The sequence below is a fragment of the Triturus cristatus genome, chromosome 10 (assembly GCF_964204655.1).
Source record: "Triturus cristatus chromosome 10, aTriCri1.1, whole genome shotgun sequence".
NCBI lineage: Eukaryota > Metazoa > Chordata > Amphibia > Caudata > Salamandridae > Triturus > Triturus cristatus.
The window spans coordinates 894,910,458-894,929,166 of NC_140593.1; the positions used below are offsets into that span (position 1 = coordinate 894,910,458).

At 40.5% G+C, this 18,709-nt stretch overlaps 1 protein-coding gene across 6 annotated transcripts in view; it reads right to left on the reverse strand.

Annotated features, from left to right (window-relative positions):
• LOC146796197 (small nuclear ribonucleoprotein G-like) overlaps positions 1-18,709 on the reverse strand; it is a 195,217-nt gene that overhangs the window by 57,965 nt on the left and 118,543 nt on the right. For 2 of the 6 annotated variants that reach the window (XM_085628639.1, XM_085628636.1), the window contains one exon: positions 7,416-8,588. The exons of the other annotated variants lie outside the window; for them this stretch is intronic. The gene's annotated coding sequence lies outside the window, so the exon portion shown is untranslated. Of the gene's footprint in view, positions 1-7,415; positions 8,589-18,709 lie in introns of those variants that run through there. 6 annotated transcript variants of the gene reach the window in all.

Genomic DNA, 18,709 nt, shown 5'->3' on the forward strand with positions numbered 1-18,709 from the left:
CACTTAAGAGCATCCTACACACCGCAGTATGCCCCACCAGGTGCCTGAAAAACAGACCACATCACTTCCATCCGGCTGGAGCTCCACTGACTCCCACTGCTGACTCACTTGAGCCTTGTTGTGTGGGAATTTGATTAATCAAGCTTGTAATTCCTTCTTCAAAGATGGTAAGACCTTTGTTGATAAGTGTTGAAGGTCGACTTGAAGCGGCTAATGGGCTCGAAAAGTGTTTCTTCAGATGTGCATCCCAGGTGGAGAAAGGGATGAAGAAATCAGTTGCTGTTCTTTAGGCTGATGTCCCTGTGCTGATTAAAGCCTAGGATTGTTTCCTATTTGTGTCTTTATAGCATTGTGGAGCTCGATCCACCTTTAATCTTGTTCGCCACCTTAGATTTGCTCAGTTGTCCTTTCGTAAACAGCTTTCGTGTGTTTTATGGTAGCCGTGTGCTCTCTGTTCAGGGAAGTTGCAAGAGCGCACCTTAGCAATTTTCTGTAATTTCCTGTCGCTATAACTGGTGATGGAGTCATGTCACCTAGTGTGGCATGTGTTCTCTGAGAGTTGTTTTGGTTGGTAAGGAGAGGAAGAATGGTGGCTGAACACTGCTTTTATCATAGTTGCCATGTGTGTAGCCAATTTAAATTGTTCAATTTTGACTGGGCTCATGGCCGGGTGGGCGATAATAGTAGTAGCTTACAGCCAGATGTACTAAGCATTTTTCCGTTCGTAAACGGCCTGATTCTTGTGACCCACAATACACTTTTTCAAATGTACAAAATGTGATCCAGTAACTTGTTACAGTATCGCATTTTTCTTTTACGATTCAGTATTTGGAAGGGTACTGTTTAGGGCATCCATTCCAAATACCGAATCTGTATGTTGTATTACTGTTTTTTGACCGAATTCTGTTATCAAAACTGTCATATTTTACCACCAGTTTAAAACGGGTGGTAACCCATTGGCAAAGGGGAAGGGGTCCCTACAAGACCCGTTCCCCAATGTGAATGTTAAAAACATATTTTTTAGGACCAGGCAGTGGCCCCACAGACTACTGCCTAGTTTAAAAAAATGAAACTGCAAAGTTTCATTTTTTTCTTTTTAAACGCATCCCGTTTTCCTTTAAAACAAAGATTGCTTTATTAAAAAGAAATCACAGTAATGATGGTCTACTGACCTCAGCAGGCCACCATCCCTGCGATGGCTGCGATTCCTAATGGGTCACAAATTGCAACCTACCTAGCTAATATGCATGAGGTAGGTCTATTTGCGACCCCCTAGGAATCACTCATGAAACTCAAAAGAATTTCCTACATTAGGAATACTGATTTGGAGAGAATCACAATTAGGAAATTGATATTCCTAATATTTGTACATCTGGCCTTTAGTGCTCATTTGGGGTGACCAAATGAGGCACTTGTTACTAATATATGATGCCAAAAAACTCATCAGCATGAAATAATAGAAGAATGCTGAAGGCTAAGCGTAATTATTTTAGGGTTATGATCGCTTTCCGGCCTTGGAACTATTTCAAAACCTTTGCGGAGTAAATAGTTTGAAAAATGTATTAAAGTGAAGTATAGCTGTTCTCGTGACAAATATCATGTCCGCCGGTAGGTCATTTCCAAAGGGCCATTAGGGCACCAGAACCCTGTGCTTAAAGAAAGTTTTGGGAAGATTTTGTACTTTTGTTGTCTTCTTATGGGTAGACCTGATGAAGATTTCTGGATGAAAATGCAAGGATATATCGGGATTGTCTTCATTGGGGCACCTTTCAGCGGATAGGGGGTCACCTGTAATTATGGAGGATACAGTGTAATATTGTGCAAGGATTGCATTGATTTCACATAGGATTTGGTCTGTTTCAATCTGCTTTGTCAAGGCTGGTGGCAGATACAGATAATCACTAAAACCTGGCATCTTGCTTTACTTCTTATTAATACTGGTAGAATATGTTTGGGCTTGGACCTGATTAAAGAACCAAGCACATATGAGTTGTTATTTATCAAAGTAAATAATCTCCCACTTGGTCTGTCCAGCTGCTCTATACATGCCTTTTTTTCTAAAGAAGTGAAGTTGTCAAGATTAATTGTTTCGTATTCCCATGTCTCTTGTATGCATATATTGCGGTGGTGGCTTAGGAAAAGCTCCAAATCTTCCCAGTTTGTGTTGAGTTGACGTGTTATGCCAGCAATATTCCAGGAGCATATAACAATATGTTTGTCGCGACTTGCATACTCTGTTCTTCCAATTATAGGGATGCGAAGAAGCAAAGCCCTGTCTGTCACTTGCCTTCACCCGCTAAGTCTTTGTGAATTGCGATAAGTATTGCATCGTAAGAATTCATGGAGTGGGGCATGAGGAACCGTTCCTGAGTAGGTTCGGTTGAAAGGGACTTTTTAAAATTAGGCCTAGGATTTGCACCTGTTTTGGATTTTTCAAACTTTGATGAGTATTTTGGTTTTATATTTTGTATATTGATGCCTCATCCAGCCAGATCTTCACATCTTGCCCAAATTTTAGGCATTATCAATTCAGGAGTCTGTGTAGTCCTAGTTTGTTCTCTTATTGATGAGGTCCTTCAACAAACTTTGCACTCTTCCGGGCTGATGAAGGGGTGACTTTAAGTACAGAGGACGATCTTGTGATTTTGAGAATGTTTTGCCTGTTAAAAGTGTAACAAGATCCTCTAGATTTGTTTAGCGGGTTAAAATCCAGTGCAGCCTCTTCCGTGTGTTGTTGCAGGACCATAGGTAAGCTTGTGGTTCTTGCGGAAGCAGCATCAAGAAAGGCCAATCCGTAGGACAGTGTATTTTTGGCTGTTGTAATGTTTCTGGAGTTAGAAGAAGGTTCTACCATGTCTGACCCCATTGCGGTGTGCAAGACCGGTGCGCTGATGTTAATCCCCCATCTTCTGTTGAGGTAATCATATCCTGATCGCCTAGTTGGGTACCCTTTTTCAAACTCTCTCAGTATTTTGAGGCCTATTTGGAGGTTGGCTACTTAGAGATTTTTCTAGTAGTGTAATTCCGTCTGCGACATTTTGCAGAGTCTTGCTATTTAGTATTGTATCACAGGTGCTGGCAAACCATAGGGTTTTAGAGTTCCCCTGTGCTGGGTCAACTCTGCCTTTGTTTACTATTTGGCTATAAATTTGAATAGAAGTTAAGTTAGTGATAATCTCTTTGTGACATGTTTGGTTATTCCCGGTCCTTTTACGGCTTAGGGCATCGGAGTTGTCTAAAGCACATGCTTTAGATAGTCTTTGTTCTATAGATGTGAATATTGGGTATGATTTCTTGGTAAAAGGAGAATTGGTGGTAGTGGGGGAGAGCTCTGCCTTTGTGTGCCCTATGCTCTTGTTTCGCCTTTTCAGCTTCTTGACACGTCTTTTACTAACCTAAGGTTAAAATGACTCCGGTAGTATTAAGGCAGAGGTCCTCAATTTGTGGGTCGCGACCCCCAGGGTGGACCCGGAGTCCTGGGAAGGGGGTTGCGCACTTACAAGCTTAACTTCTGCCTGGAATACAAAACGTGCTCTTCCTTTTGAACAAAGTCAACCGCGATCATTAAAATGCTTCAGCTGAAGTTAATTGAGTGTCGTGCTATAAAACAAAGAGGTCCTGCAGACAGGTAAAACAATCCTTCAAATACGCCTTCATGCCAGGGTGCCTTTCTTGCCTGAATGAAATGCAGATGTACGCTAGGAGTTAATCTGCAAATGTAAAGGATGTTTGGGAGTAATTCTGGCTTTAAGTGTTCGAATCACTTCAAGCATTGTGATGGCAACGATGTGTTTTTTGTGTGGTGGTTAGCAACTGGGCTCTGAAGTGTGTGCTTTTAATGATAACTGTATTTACACAGTGCTTAGTATCCCTGAGGAGGCGTTGAAGGGACAGTTATGCAAAAAAACAAAAATACATTAATTATGGTCTGATATTACACAAATCTACATTTTGTAAGCTCCATTTTATCCTAAAACCATTTTAACATTTTGTAGCAGTCTATCTTGTAATGTGTGTAAAGCAAGTATAAAATATTGACTTACACATTCACAGTACTTTCTGTCACAGGCTGTGACCTCATAGCACTAAAAATACACACAAGTCACTATTTTCCACTGCACCAATCAAATTTAATTCTGTGGCTCTCTGGTTACACACAGACCTCTGCAGTGCATTAAATAATAGAGGTTTTATAATGTACTATATAGTGCATTTCCCATTGAGTAACAACTTTTTAAATTTATTTTTCATTTAAGCTACCCATTATTTTATATGTAGCTACCTGTTGGTGAAAGACCTAAAAAATTAACAAAATATATTGGGTCTGGTTTATGAGAGGCGTGCGCATCAGTTTTTTTTTTAAGCTTCAGCAGCACAAGCATCTCAATCATATCTATGAGGCGAGACAAAGTCACCCTGCGTGGCTTTGCAAGGCCCCATAGATATTAAGACAAAACAGCGCAAGTCGCTGCGTTGCCTTACTCTATGTCAATATGGCGTTCCATAGGCGTTGAGGTGGCTGTTTTCTCACACAATGGCCATGGATTTTGACACTGCCGCAGATTAACAAAACCATGTAAACCTAGGGCAGTGCCAAAACCTTACGCCTCCCCACAGCAGGTGTAACGAGGAAAAATGTTTTCATTTCTCCTAGTTTTTTCCTCTTTCCATGTGTGCTCCATTCTGCAGCACACGTGGAAAGAGGAAAACCCCTCTCAGGATTGTTTTTGTGCAGGAAGGTGCCCTGTCCTGCACAAAACCATCCTGCCTATGTTGGCGCTGGGCAATAATTTGTGTGCCAACATAGAGGAAAAAGGACAAGAATGCACCATATTTCATAAATAAGGCGTATTCCTGCCCTTTCACATGGGCGTAGGGCAGCGCAGCAAGAAGACTCGTGACGCTGCCCTATGCCAATGCTTCATAAATGAGACCCTTTGTTTTTAGCCACACCTTTTACCACACCTCTAACCACTGACCTTTGGTTTGCTAAACAGTGTTCAATTTATTTCACCAGTGTGTAAATGATTTGGTGTGGGTATTGGGGGCGTTTATGGTTGTCAATAGTTGGCAATGATGTGGTGGCCCAAGTTCTAGAAAGTTTTGTCAGGAGGGGGTCCTTACACCTGAAGGTTTTTGACAGGGGGGTCTTGGCATCAAAAAGTTTGAATACCTCTGTATTAAGGTCTTTTGCACACTGTCTGGTGTGTTGAGGTTTGCCAGAGTAGTTGAGGAAGTAATGAGGGAGTCATGAGAGGGTCTTGTGGGCAGGTTTCCACTAGCATGTGGTGCTGATATTTATGTATTCCCGCTGGGCTCTTGAGTTTGTAAATGTTTTGTCTGCTTACAGCATTTCGTTGACTTGACTGATTTTACTGTGCACCTTGTAGTTTTCTGAGGGTGCGTTTGTGGCAACCCTTGAGTTAGTCTAATGCACGGGCATATGAAATTTGTAGAGTTTAGGTGGTAACAGCTGCATCAGACCTATAATATCCTCTATCCTGAAAAGATTATTAGTGTTCTGTGTCAGCAGGGCAAATTATGTGTTGATGGCTTTTTAAAATAGGGGCATTTCAGAATGGATAGTTTTCAGCAGAGCAACTTGTTCTCTCATGAAGCTGGACTAGGCGTCATGAGTGTCTGCGATTTTTGATAGTACAGAGCTTATTGTGCCCATGGCAGAAAGCACTGGGTAAACCATTGGCATATTTTCCTCATTGTTGTTGAATGCTTTTGGATGTAGGATTAGTGATTCCCTAGCCCTGTAGTTCATTAGTGGGGATGACGCATGCTTAGTTGTCTTAGAAATTAGACCTATATCATTCATAAGAACAGTGTTGTCCAACAAACTCATCATATGGTGGGACCCTATTCATGCTTCGACTTCTACAGTAAGTGCCTTCATGCTCCTTGACCCATGGTTGGAGTGCTTATGCAAACTCTTAGTTTAGGGTTGCCCTTTTTAAAGCAGTCCAGAGAAAGATAGTGTGCTCATGTTTATCTTTGAGAACCATTTGATGAAATTTAACTCTCAAGTCCTTTTCCTGATTACTTGTATTATCATCATCGAACTAGTTGTTTGCCTTTTGTCATTTAGGGTAAATCTCTTTAGAAAATTTGTACACATATTCGTTCTGTATTTCTAGCTCCTTATTTTGAGAGTGGTTTATGTGAACCTATTTTGAATTTATATTTAAATACTATTAATCTCATTTTCAGTTGTGGACTAGATTATTGTGTGACCCAATTGGCGCAAAAAATATAATTTGTGATTGAGGTCTCCCCCTTACCTCTCTAGCTATAAAGGTCCTTGGGTTGAGGATAGAGTCTAGATGGGACCAAGCTCTCTCAGTATCATCCTAGTCAAACACTTTCAAGGCAAACTCTTCAGTTATTATAGTCCAAGGGAACCTAAATATGCCTTAAGTGAAGGTGTCTTCCCTCCTTTGTTTCACTCTTGAAATACTTTAAATGCGAGCACAATGCCCTTCCCTCATCGGAATCACTTTTATAATCATGCTTTATTCATGCATGGTCCTGCCTCTCCATTACACATGCCTTTCCTTTTTTGTCTTTAGAGCCTTTCTTAATTTCTCAGCATTCCCTAGCAAAATATCAATTTTCTTCACAATTCTTCTACATCTATAACATGTAAGCACTCTATCCTCTCTCCTTTGGTGCAAAACTCAACTTTGTTGCTGAAAGAATTTACACTTCCTATACCAGCACACTTAAAATCCCTATTATCCTGATCTACAGTTGTCATCCTCCTCTCAGGCTGTTTTATTGCATTGGCAGTGGCAGTGACAGTAGCATGTTGCAGTTAGGGGTGAGCAAGTACCCACAACTGCTCTTGGATTCTTTTGCTTGTGACTTGTATTAGTTTGATCTCTGATCATCTAATTCCCCATCACCTCAAAATTACACGACATTGTGAACACCCTGAAGGATGTTAAAAATTCATCAAACAATTCCCGAATTGTCTATGCGCATGTACAAAATGTGCATATATCCACAGAAAGACTGGCATTAGGTTAAAATCTTCCTTACATTCTTAGAAGAGCATCATCAAATTCATTGATGTCCCCTTCCCCTTCTGGAGGCAGAAGGTGTGGCAAGGTCCAGTACACCACCACATGACTGAAAAAATGTCTTTTACGTCTCTCTGCTGGCATTATATCTGCTTTGATTGCCCTCATGTAAGCCATACACCCCTCCTATCAGCTTCATTGCAGAGTTGGTAGTTCCCCTCTAGACTATAAGAATTTTCGGAGCGGATCAAATTGCATGTTTTAAGTACATATAATCGTAGAACAGTTACAAGGCTATTCATTGCGTACGGCTTATCATTGGTGAGGGGCTCTTGCAACACTCCAGAGATATGTAAAATATTTTGTGGGGCTATCACTGAACATAGTCTTCACTGTGGCGCTTTATTGGGTTAGTAATGCGTTTACAGAAAGGAAAGACAGCCAAGTAATTTGCTAATTAAGTTGTAGAGCAAATGCAGTATGTACATCACATCAGGCGTGGGTCTGTCCACAGTACAGTCCAGAAAACAACTCGATTCATCTGCAGCTGCAACCAGTTACTTAGTACCTTGCACATAGATTCATCTGACATCTGATAGGCTTCTCTGGTCCATCGTGGAGATCCCTCGTGTTTATATCATACAAATGAAAAGTAGGGCCCAACAGGGGCATAGCTAATTTGTGTGGTTTGAGTGTGAAAACAAACTAGCATCCCTCCAGAAAGAAGTATTGTCACTATATAATATGCTGTTGTGTATTTGGGGGGCCTCTAAGTCCAGCCCAAATAAGGATGGTAACATTGCACTCCAAATTATTCATTGGGTGGGAAGGAGTGTATGTGAGCCCATTCCAGTACAATATGATTTGTGCACTATCCGCATATGATTAGATAACAGTCAGGCCCCATCATTGTGTTCCAGGGAGTGGTGAGGGACCTCAAGGCAGTCTCTTATCTGTCTTTACTGCCAGTTTGTCCATGTATGTGTCCCACGTGTCCCACTGAGGTGCCTCTTCATTCTGTGCTGGCAGTAAGCGCCAGGTTGAGATCTCTGCTGTAGCTCACTTGGAGAGCTTGTATAGAAAAAGGGATATAGAGGGGGCAGCTGTGGATTTCCATGCCGTTGCTATATGTCGTTTGAGCAGGATCCATACAAAGTCTATAAATGTAATGGCATACTTGTTCTTATGGGTGCAAGGTAGTATTCCCAGTAAGCACGGTAGCAGGTCCAAAGCCAGGTGCGTGCCTTTGATTTCCACTGTCTCTGAACAAATTCGGCCAAACTCTGGACAGGCCCACACAATATGGTAAAAATTCACCTCTGAACATGGCATCGTGGGCATTTGGGTGCAACCTCAAGGAATATGGGATGGATTCCAGTGGGGGGTAAGGTTGGTCTGATGCAGATCATTGAACTGGTTATATTTCAGGCCGGGGTTCCTGGATACTCTTCGGACGAACTCCACTTTGAAGGACCACTGCCTATCACTGAACATAGTCACAGCATAGAGCAAATAGTTCATATCAGAGATGATCATTTTCAATAAATTGCTGGCCATCTGTGTGAAAGGAAGCAAAACCAATATCAATCCACTTATTGTCACATAAATTGCATAATGGGTTGCCTGCTGCGTACATTCCAACTTTTTGAAATTTGAAAAAGGGAGATTTTGAAAAATAAATTGGGAGTTAATTTTCCTCATTGACATAAATTGAAGCAATGGCAATCTCAGGCAGGAGACTGCTAAAATTAAGCCATTTTGGGCTTAACAAATCGGGACTCTTCTCCATGAATTGGGTCTGTTGGCATATATTCTGCAGTACTTAAAACCTTCTTTGGTCACAACTGACCTGCGCCACACTTGAAAACCTTAACGTTCCTTTCCTTAATTGATGCGTGATCATTGGATTTACAAAGCCCCTTAGATGAAAGAAAAAGTTCATAGTGAACAGAGCAGACAGAGACATTGATAAAGCTGATCAAAGTTCAAGTTTGAGTTCAAGTGTGTACATAATACAAAGTATTGTTGAGAATAACGTGACAAAGACTGTTGCTGAGAAAGAAAAATTTGGAGGAGATTTTCCAAGGAAAGGAACCTGCAAAAGAAAGCATTGCGAGCCAGAAAGAAAACCAGAGAGACAATTAGAATCTAAAATTGGTGGGAGTGATTCACCAGTTGCTAAAAGATCAACAAGAAGGAGAATACCAAATTGAAAATACACCTCATCAGAATGGGTGTATTTAGCCACTGTTTATGAAGAGGAAAATTACAACACAAATGATTATTCATTGGTGAATAAGTGCCAGTACACATTTGAAAATGAATCAGAGACTGAGCTAGAGTCAGAGGAGCAGCCGCCTAAATAATAAATAGAGATTGTTGAACACAATTGAAAATTCAGTATTTATGACTAAGAACTTTGATAAAAGTCTTTAACAAATGAGAAAAGGCTTTTCTAACAACTGCTGATTAAATGTAATTAACTTTTTGAGAAAACTTTACAAGAAACCTTTGAGAAAAACTGAGAAACACAATTTTGTTTTTATTACTGTTTGATTAAAATGAGAAGAAAAGAAGGAAACATTGTGCTAAAGAAAATGCTTTTAGATATTTAATTTTTACTACGATAAGACATTTGTCTGAATTAAGTTGGAATACAGCAAAGGCTGTAAAATTATAGCGATGATAATACTAATATTAATAGTTTTAGTGGGAATGCTATTGTTCGCACTGATTCCTGTGGAATATGTCTCGTATCTTCATAATAATGTTGATGTTGAAATGACTACTGGAAGAAATCGATTAAAACATGATGCCTCAATAAATAAAGAATATATAGTTAGTGGTTTTAAAGGTAATGTTTATACTAAATTGATTAGAGACTATGTAGATATCATGAAAGTTAGTGAGTGTTATCTAGTGTGCTTAGCTTCCTACATCTGCTAGGGAGGGCTCCACTTATGCTCAGCTACCATTGTCGTACTCATTGCCTTGCAGTGTTTATATTGCAATCTTTAACCAAGATGAAATAATTTATCCATATCTGACTGATTTTAATGTGTCTTTAGAGGAATTTGCCTATTTGGGAAGTTAATAGAGGAATTCGATATGGTAAGCATTTGACAATGATTGCGCAAAACAGATATGATACTAACTTGGTTAAAAGTTATGTGTGTCTTTGGAGTAAAGAGGAGCATTATGTTATTAGATTATATAATAAAAGAGAAGTAAAAGTGGTAAGAATGAAGATTGCCTTGGAAGAAATAAAAGAGGAAGAAGACTTTAGATGATCAGGTCTGTATCCTAGACTGAGAATGGAGCAAGAAAGGAGACATGACTTATGTTTGGTAAGATGAAGTTCTTACAAAGGTGTTAAAGTGGAATTTGTAGGGCAGTGTAGGTGATAGTACTTATGGGGTTAGTGGAAATAACTTTATTGATGAGGAATTTACTATGTGTGTGGGTGGATTACTTATTTTAATTTGCTGAGAAATCGGTTAGTTCATGTTAACTGGAATTAGTGTTTTCAAAAGTTTATCATGTGGATGAATTGAATGTAGAATATAGTTTTAGAAGAGTGAAACATAGCCTTGGACAAATAGTTCTGGATATATTAGGTGCTAATATTCTTTCAAGGGGAGTAGCCATTACTGAAATGAGGGGTTTGTCTACAGTTGTAGATGGACTTCCTGTAGATACTGCAGGGTCATTTCACTTTTTGAATGAAGAAATGTTAGCAATTAGGGCTATGGTGATGCAAAGCCGTATTGATTTAGATATTCTTCTATCAAAAGGGGCAGAGTTTGTTAAGTAATTAATGCGAAGAGGTGTTGTATATATATACAGGATAATAGTCAGGCTATTAATTCTTTCATTACTAATATGACTAATCTAACTCATAAGATTTGGTCTTTGGAGAAACCAGGCTTATGCACAACTATAGGTTCTTGATTTAGAGCAACAGTTCTTAACTTTTCGACTTCTGTGAACTCCCACTTATTCATTATTGGAAACCAGGCACCCCCACTGAGTCATTAATGGCGGCTGGGACCCCTGCCTAATCATTCTCAAAGATCTGAACTATACAACAATACACAAAGAATATACAAACAAGCATTCATCAAACAAAAATACAAATGATGAAACATTTTATTTAACTCACAAACAAATAATAAAAAACTAAATTGTAATGATTAATTGGAAGGTTGGACCTTTTCTGAATTTAATTGAGGTCACTAATCGTCCATAGTGTGTACTCATCATTCTTACTGTATTCCGTTTGATGCACTTGCACTGCTCTAAAAAATCTGAGGATACTAACTTCCTTTTGGCCTCTAATTTTAAATCCTTCACATTTACAGAACATTTACAGAACGGTTTAAAATGTTCAATTGTACATTTTTCTTCTTTACTCATATACACTTTATCAATCTGTTAATATTATTTCATTTTCTAAACAGTTGTGACCCCCTGACTAGGATTTGTGAACTCCGAATGGTCCCCAGACCACAGGTAAAGAAGCACTGGTTTAGAAAGTTAGGGAGGAGCATTGGTACAGTTGATGAGTGGTTAAGAAGTATAGGTGGTGGTGTTTTCCAGTCAATTCTAACTCCTGTGATAATCATAATGATTTGTGCAGTTATTCTTTTCCTTTTGCTAAAATTGCTGGAGTATATGATAAATTGATATAAGAGTAATGAAAAGAGTGAAAATAAATAAAGGAAAAGGAAGAGATCAATGGAATTTGAAATTGATTATGTCTACACCTAGTTGAAGATGGGGGAGAAGAATGTTTGACAGTGAAAGAAAATGAAGACATCTACTAGTTGATGATTAATTGATAACGTTTATTAATGGGTAATGAGTGATTATTAAAAAATAGTCAGACGGGATATGTTAGAGGTTTATTTTTAAAAATGTGCAATTTTGGTTGACAAATAATGTGTGTAAAATAATAATTTCCATGACGAATAGTCTTGGATACACTTTAGGGTGATAAGCCACACTATACAAGTACTTCTTGATTGATTGATAGTCGTAACCGATGAATAGTAAAGTTGTACTAAAATCCAATGAATAGAAATTATTAGACGTTCAAATAATAATGCAGTTTAATTGTACCCCATTTTCGTGACGGCACCATGTTTATTAAAGTGGATGTAGTTTTTGGTGTTTTGTTTATTCTGCTCCTGCATATTCCCCTCTAAAGCAATGTCCCCCCATGAGCCTTCTCTTCCCACAGTTTCTGCGGAGCACAGTACAACATGATAGAAGTGCCTATTTCTTAGAGTGAGTATGTATTGTGAATAAGCTGTTCATTGTGTTCCTGGAGTGTAACTTTTTGAAGGGCACTTCAGATGGAAGTTCTGATACTGGCTTACCTGCACATTGGTCTATTTGTCTTTGCTAGAGAATATCTTACATTTTGTTTTGCACCTCTGGATTGCTGTTCCTGTGGAAGCTAATGAAAGATTATTTATTAACCTTAAAAATGGGCTAGTATTAAAACTCTTAATGATGAATATACTCTTTCGAATGTGTCTAAAATGTGCTGCAGATGATCAGGCTATGCTGAGTTTGCAATTTTGCTCCGTGTCTATGCATAAAATGAATATAAAACCCCTTAGTTTTGGGATGATGGCAGCAAATTTTACTTTTCCTCACATAATTCTGTACGTTTGGGGGATAATTTACTCATGAAACTCTGTTGATCTGGGCAAGATTCTAATTTCTTTACTAAATTATGTCAGATTATTGAGATAATACCATATTTTATTAGAGCCATTTATAGATTTAGCATTCAGAGGACTCATGATTTCTGATTTTTTTATACTTTGTACCCAATTTTAGAAGCCTTCATGGCATTCATTGCATTTCTCTTTAAAGCTTTACTAAGATTTTATGTTATAAATCCTTTCAATTTTTATTGATCTTGAACTCAGTTATTGAGTGCTCCCACTTACTTTTATGAGTTACTCTGTTAAAATAATGGGTTTGAGGGTGGTAACTCATATTGCAAAATCAAGGTTGCTGGAGCTTGATTGCCAAAGGTAAATCTTGGGGTGATCAAGGTATTGGGGGTTCAGAAAATTATTGGGATTCGGGCTCCCACACCAGCACAGTGCCGTATCCAAGAACAACTGACACAAATTTAAATATAATCAAGGAAAGGAAGGTCACATGCCACCTAAAGAAAGACTAAGGAAAAGAAGTGAATTTGCACAGAGAATATGCAACAGAACACACATTTTCCCTGGTACACAATCTCCCTGGATTCAGAAGAGAAATCTGAACCGTTTTGCAATCCCTGTACATGTACAATATGCCAGCCAATTTGTATGTATGTCCATACATATACCACATCACAAATCTGACTCCTTGCATACACAATGATACCATCTCCATAAAACAGCACAAAAACCTGATCGGGCCTCTTCATTCGGGTGTGGCTTGGTTCCAGTGGCACAGGAAGCAAGGGACCTATATCTGGGCATACCTTTGGCCACTTAGCATATTAAACACACTAAAGGTAGGAGTGCCACCTGGCCAGTTTTATACCGGCATGACCAGTATCCTAATGTCCCTGCCAGTACAAAAAAAGAAAAAAATCACCTAAAGCTGACATTAAACAGTAAATGTTAGAAGAAAACTTTAAAATGGGATCTACAGCTGCTCTAATGACCCCTTACTGATAATTAAAGTAAAATAAAGACAGAAAAACGTTTGTTAAAAATGAAAACAGGCAATTTTATTTAAAGTTTTATTTAAGATATCATGTCCGGACCTTTCCAGACACTTAAACTCTGAACAAACGGATGGTATTTTTCTCTGGTAAAGGTGGAAATCGTAACAAAAGGTAATGGGAGGAATACTTGCAGTAAGCCTAACCACTGGCAATCACTTGATGTGTGCAACTTGAACCACCTGACTGAGGAGACACAATCAGTCCGAACCGGCATTGAGTTGCTTATGTTCAGGTTCAGAGTGGACTTGGTTGCTGGTTCGAGCTTGACTGTTCCATTTGTAGCAGAACCAAGACTGAGTTACATATGGCTGGGTCTAATCATAGGTGGCACGGTGGGCAAAAGAATAATGGTTTGGAATGTTACCCCGAGCAATTGCTAGTAGTTAGACTAATTGCAAGCATTTCTCCCATCACCTTTTGTGTTTTTGGTGGCAAGCATTTTTCTTTTAACCCCTTCTGTGCCCATGACGAGCTGGACTCGTCATGGGCCGCGGTTGCGCTGTGCCCATGAAGAGTCCAGCTCGTCATGAACCCCGCCCGCTAATGCAACGCCCGGCACAGGGCGGGGAAAGGGCGTGGCACACAAGGGGTTAAAGCAAAGTTGACTTGAGCAGGATAGTAAAGATGCGGCATCTTGCTCTGTGTAAGTGTCTAAGGTATCTCCAGTTCCTGATGTTAGAGTGTGCAAGTGCGGTCTCACTGTTCCATTAGTGGTATGTCCCATCACTGTCAGTGGGAATGGAGCACTAACTGAATGGCTGGGTAGATTCAAGATCCATACCCCTAGTGGGGTGTTTATGAAAATCCCCTTCCTGCTACCTGATCTTAATGTATCCGGTGACCTTGTGAATACGTTTACCTGTGTGGAGGTGTGAGTGTGTCCATGATGATCCCAGGTTCAAGCACAAGAACACTGTCATCACGCATGGTGGGAGGCCTTGTGGCTGTAGTGCGAGGTTCTTTGTTGCTTATAAGGGAAAAGAGTAAGAAACAGTGTGAAACAGTATGGGCGTATGTATGTCTCTGTTGTGTGGCGGTGCAAAAGGAGGTGCATACCAGGCACATCTGAGACCCACTGGATAGGCATACGGGGGGGGGGGGAGGGGGAACAATGTGGGCATTTGAGTAAATGCTGTGTCCTGAGCAACAACCCAAACATCTGAGTGAATTGTGTCCTGCACATGTGGGAATGACGTTCCAGTGACTTGCAGACAGATGGACAGCTGCAAGCAGTTTTAACACAATGAGTGAAAAGTTGCTATTGACTGTCACTGGAAGGATCATTTGAAGTTTGAAATTTGCTTCCTGTGACCTGCATGGATTCTTAAATTTACTTCAAACGTCTGAGAACGCTACTGGTCCGAAAGACAGTGGGAAAGTATTGTAGACTTCTTTTTTTTTTTTTTTTTTTTTTTTTTTTTGAAACCGTTTATTACAATCTCAAATAGTTACAAGTATGGGCCTACAACCGTCTGGCCGGCCGCTAGAGTAGCAGTAGCATATGATATACATACAGAAAAATCTCTTGGCGGTGCAAAAAGGATAAATCAGGAGATATCAGTAGTGCAGGCCACATAACTCCAAACCAACAATACGGTTTCCTTTTGTCAAAACACAACAACACAAAAACAACCACACCCGCAAGGCAACCCGCAATCCCAAGTGACAGCACGCGCTCCTTAAGTGGGGAACCCCAACCAATTGCCAAACTCTGAAGAGGGGAATGAGAACAGATCAGGGACTGGGGAACCACGTGCCCATGGCTGGGGGAGGGGGTCGGCTAGGGGGACGGAGCTGGTGAAGCAGCTGGCAGCAGCGGCGGCTCGCAAATACCCCCGCGATAGGCGTTCCAGGGGCCCCAGATTTTCACCCACGCCCCAGGCTTACCCCTCGCAACATACACCACCTTTTCACGAAACATACACCAATCCATGTGTTCTTTCCAGGCCGACACCGCCGGAGGTCTCTGGGATCCCCACAATTGAGCAATGTCACGCTTAGCGATCATGTATCCCAGAGTCACCCACCGCGTCTGCGGAACCGAGTAGTCAGTTGGCTCCCACACATTCAGCAAGCATCTCCTCGCTTCAGGCAACAGCACGACACGCGTAAAATTGTAGACTTCTTGTTTGTTGAGGTTTGTATGTCATATTAAGTCGAAATACAACATATAGATCAGCACCGAAACTTTCTTCAGAATGGGGTCGACCACCAATTCTGTTGAAAAAAGTGGAGCAAGGATTTAATTTTTAAAATATTTGCAGGTGATTGGTGGTATGAAGTTGGCCACGGGAGGAAAAAAAGCAATACTTTTATATAGTCTGAGCTCCGAGGTTATTTTCAGGCATGCCGGTCCATGCGTGGCAGATTGCCGAGACGAGGAACCAGGTAGATTTCAAAAAGCAGCAAATAAGCTGAAAAATCAATATATGCCGAAAGTGAAAGTAGTTGTGGAAAAAGGTAGGCATTTTATTCAAGAGATCAAAGATAGCAGGACCATCTGTGAAAGGTACGGAGACTCCCCATAAATATTAACATCATGTTGTAGTTTAGGCGTTTTTTGGTGAAAATTCTAAGGGATCAGATCACTTTATGAAAAGAATTCTGGAGAGAATATGTGTGACTCATCATTACCACCTCGTCTACTTCCTTGTTTCAGTTATTACTAAAATGAGGTGAGCCACCCTGCCCAGACAGGCATTCCGCTGCCTCGGCTTCTCCTATTGGATAGTTCTTACCACCCATACCTCCTGATAGGCATATAAAGGTCCGCCTACACAGAAGTCAGGAATCTTGGATGTTGGTGCGCATTTTCCTAATCCGTATGTTGAAATGAAAAACCCATCTATTGTGGTGGTTTCAGAGACTGCTTGGTCTCAGAGAAGCTTGGATAGAGTGGCCTCGAACCAAGAGTGAGAAAGGAGTGAGGCTTCCATGGCACTATCTTTGGGCTGCCCTGCAGTTGGAGGTTAACTGGCCAAGGAAATGGACTACCTGCGGGCTAGGAGCACCTAGCCGGTACAGAGCACTGCTCCATGAGTCACAAGTGTAGAAGGGTGTGGAGACCGGGCCTCTTGAACCTGGTTACTCTTGGGTCGACACAATATTTACACACCGACACACAGTGTCTCAGTCAGGTAGCTGGCCTCGTGCGACCACTCCCCCTTTTATTTATTTGCCCCTGGGCCATGCCTGGCCCGAGCACATGGGTGTGACACATTCGGCACACGCCAGGGGAATCAGCTGGACTGCTAACACATTACATCCCATCTCAACTCAGTCTCTTTTCCTTTTCTTCACGAACTGGCTTGGTGTTTGTCAGCCGGCATGCAAAGTCTTTGAGGCGGGAGCTCGGAACAGGGTTACCTCTCAGCCCATACCTGGGATGGTGACCCCGAACAGGGGGTGGGTCTTCCGGTCTTGAAGGTGTTGCAGGTTGGCTTCTTGGGCTCGAGAGTGTTGTGCTGGTTTCTTGGTGGCTTTGCTCTATACCTCCGAGCGGGTGTTCTGTGGAGTGTCCGCTCGCTCCGTTTCAGCACACTTCTCTCCATCTCCTCCTGCTATGGAGTCCCTTTCTTTACTTGAGGTTGGTTGAGGACTCACCCTGACGTAGGACTGATGGTGCGGTTTGGCCGCTTTTTTCTGAATGGTTTATCAGAAACGGATTTGTTGTATATTTTTGGATTTGGGGCCCCAGAATTATCGGCTGCCGCAGTAAAGCATTTAGGACAGCCCATGACTCACAACGCCCCACGTCTCTAAAATTTCTTTTTTCAGGATTTATTATGCTGCCGGTTATGTCAGAGCCCACCGCATCCGGTTTTTAGTGAACTTGGGCGACTTTATCTAATAGAAATCATTGATCTGGTTATCCTACACAAACTAATCCATGGTTGCATTCGTGTAAAGGCCTTGACTATCTACTTTTCAACGTATGTATTGTTTTTTACAATATTTTCTAGGTATCTTCTGAGCCCGAATTATTGTGGAAAATATCTTTAATTGAATCTATCTATCTCTTTAGAATTGGCGATTGTATGCGAGGTAGACCCCTCAGTCTTTAGACTTTCTCTGACGGCCCTGGATTTCAAGTGGCATATTAGTTCCTGTGTTCTGGGATCTGTTATTACTCCCTTGAGGCACATCTTTTCTGTATCAGAACCTGTTGAAAGTATGCAGTAGTTTTTTGCCTTATGCTATATATTTCTTTCTCAATTGTTCATGTTCTCTAAGTATTTTCTCTCCTTTTCTATATCCTTCTTTTCACTAGGTTCTTTTGACTTTTTCTGAATATCTGCATGTAACGTGAAGGTCTTTCTCAATTTAGCACTACTCCGGTTCATGGGGTGGTTGGTCTTGCTCCATTATTGAAGTTATTATGAATTTACAATTCATGTGAATATTCATTATGTTTGTTTGCCCCCACAGACCTGTTGTTGTAACATTATACAGAGCCCACTGCACTATATAGAATGAGTTTTGGTGCACGAGTTACAGATGGCTTTGACCACTGAACAAATTATGAATTTTGGGCCCTGATGAAGGATTGTTTAAGTACATGGTACTTCAGAAACGCGCGTCGGCGCATTCTCTTGTTTTTGTACATTGTATGTAATTTTCTATGTAGATCTATTTTGAAGTCTAATGTATAATTGTTTGTTTTTTATTATATGGTTGTGTTTTGTGTTTGTTACTTTGGAGACATGTACAGTATGTATGGTTTTGTATTATTCTTTTGGGGCTCTGTCTCAATCTATGTACGATGTTGATTGTTTTTAACTATATGTATAATGTTTGAACATGTATCAGAGGAAAACTTTTTACAAAAAAATTATATATATGTTTTGATAATAAAAGGGTTTAAACCACAAGTCTTTGGGGCATGTTATTCTGGATATACTACCAGTTTTCAAGGAATTGAGTGGGTAAGTGT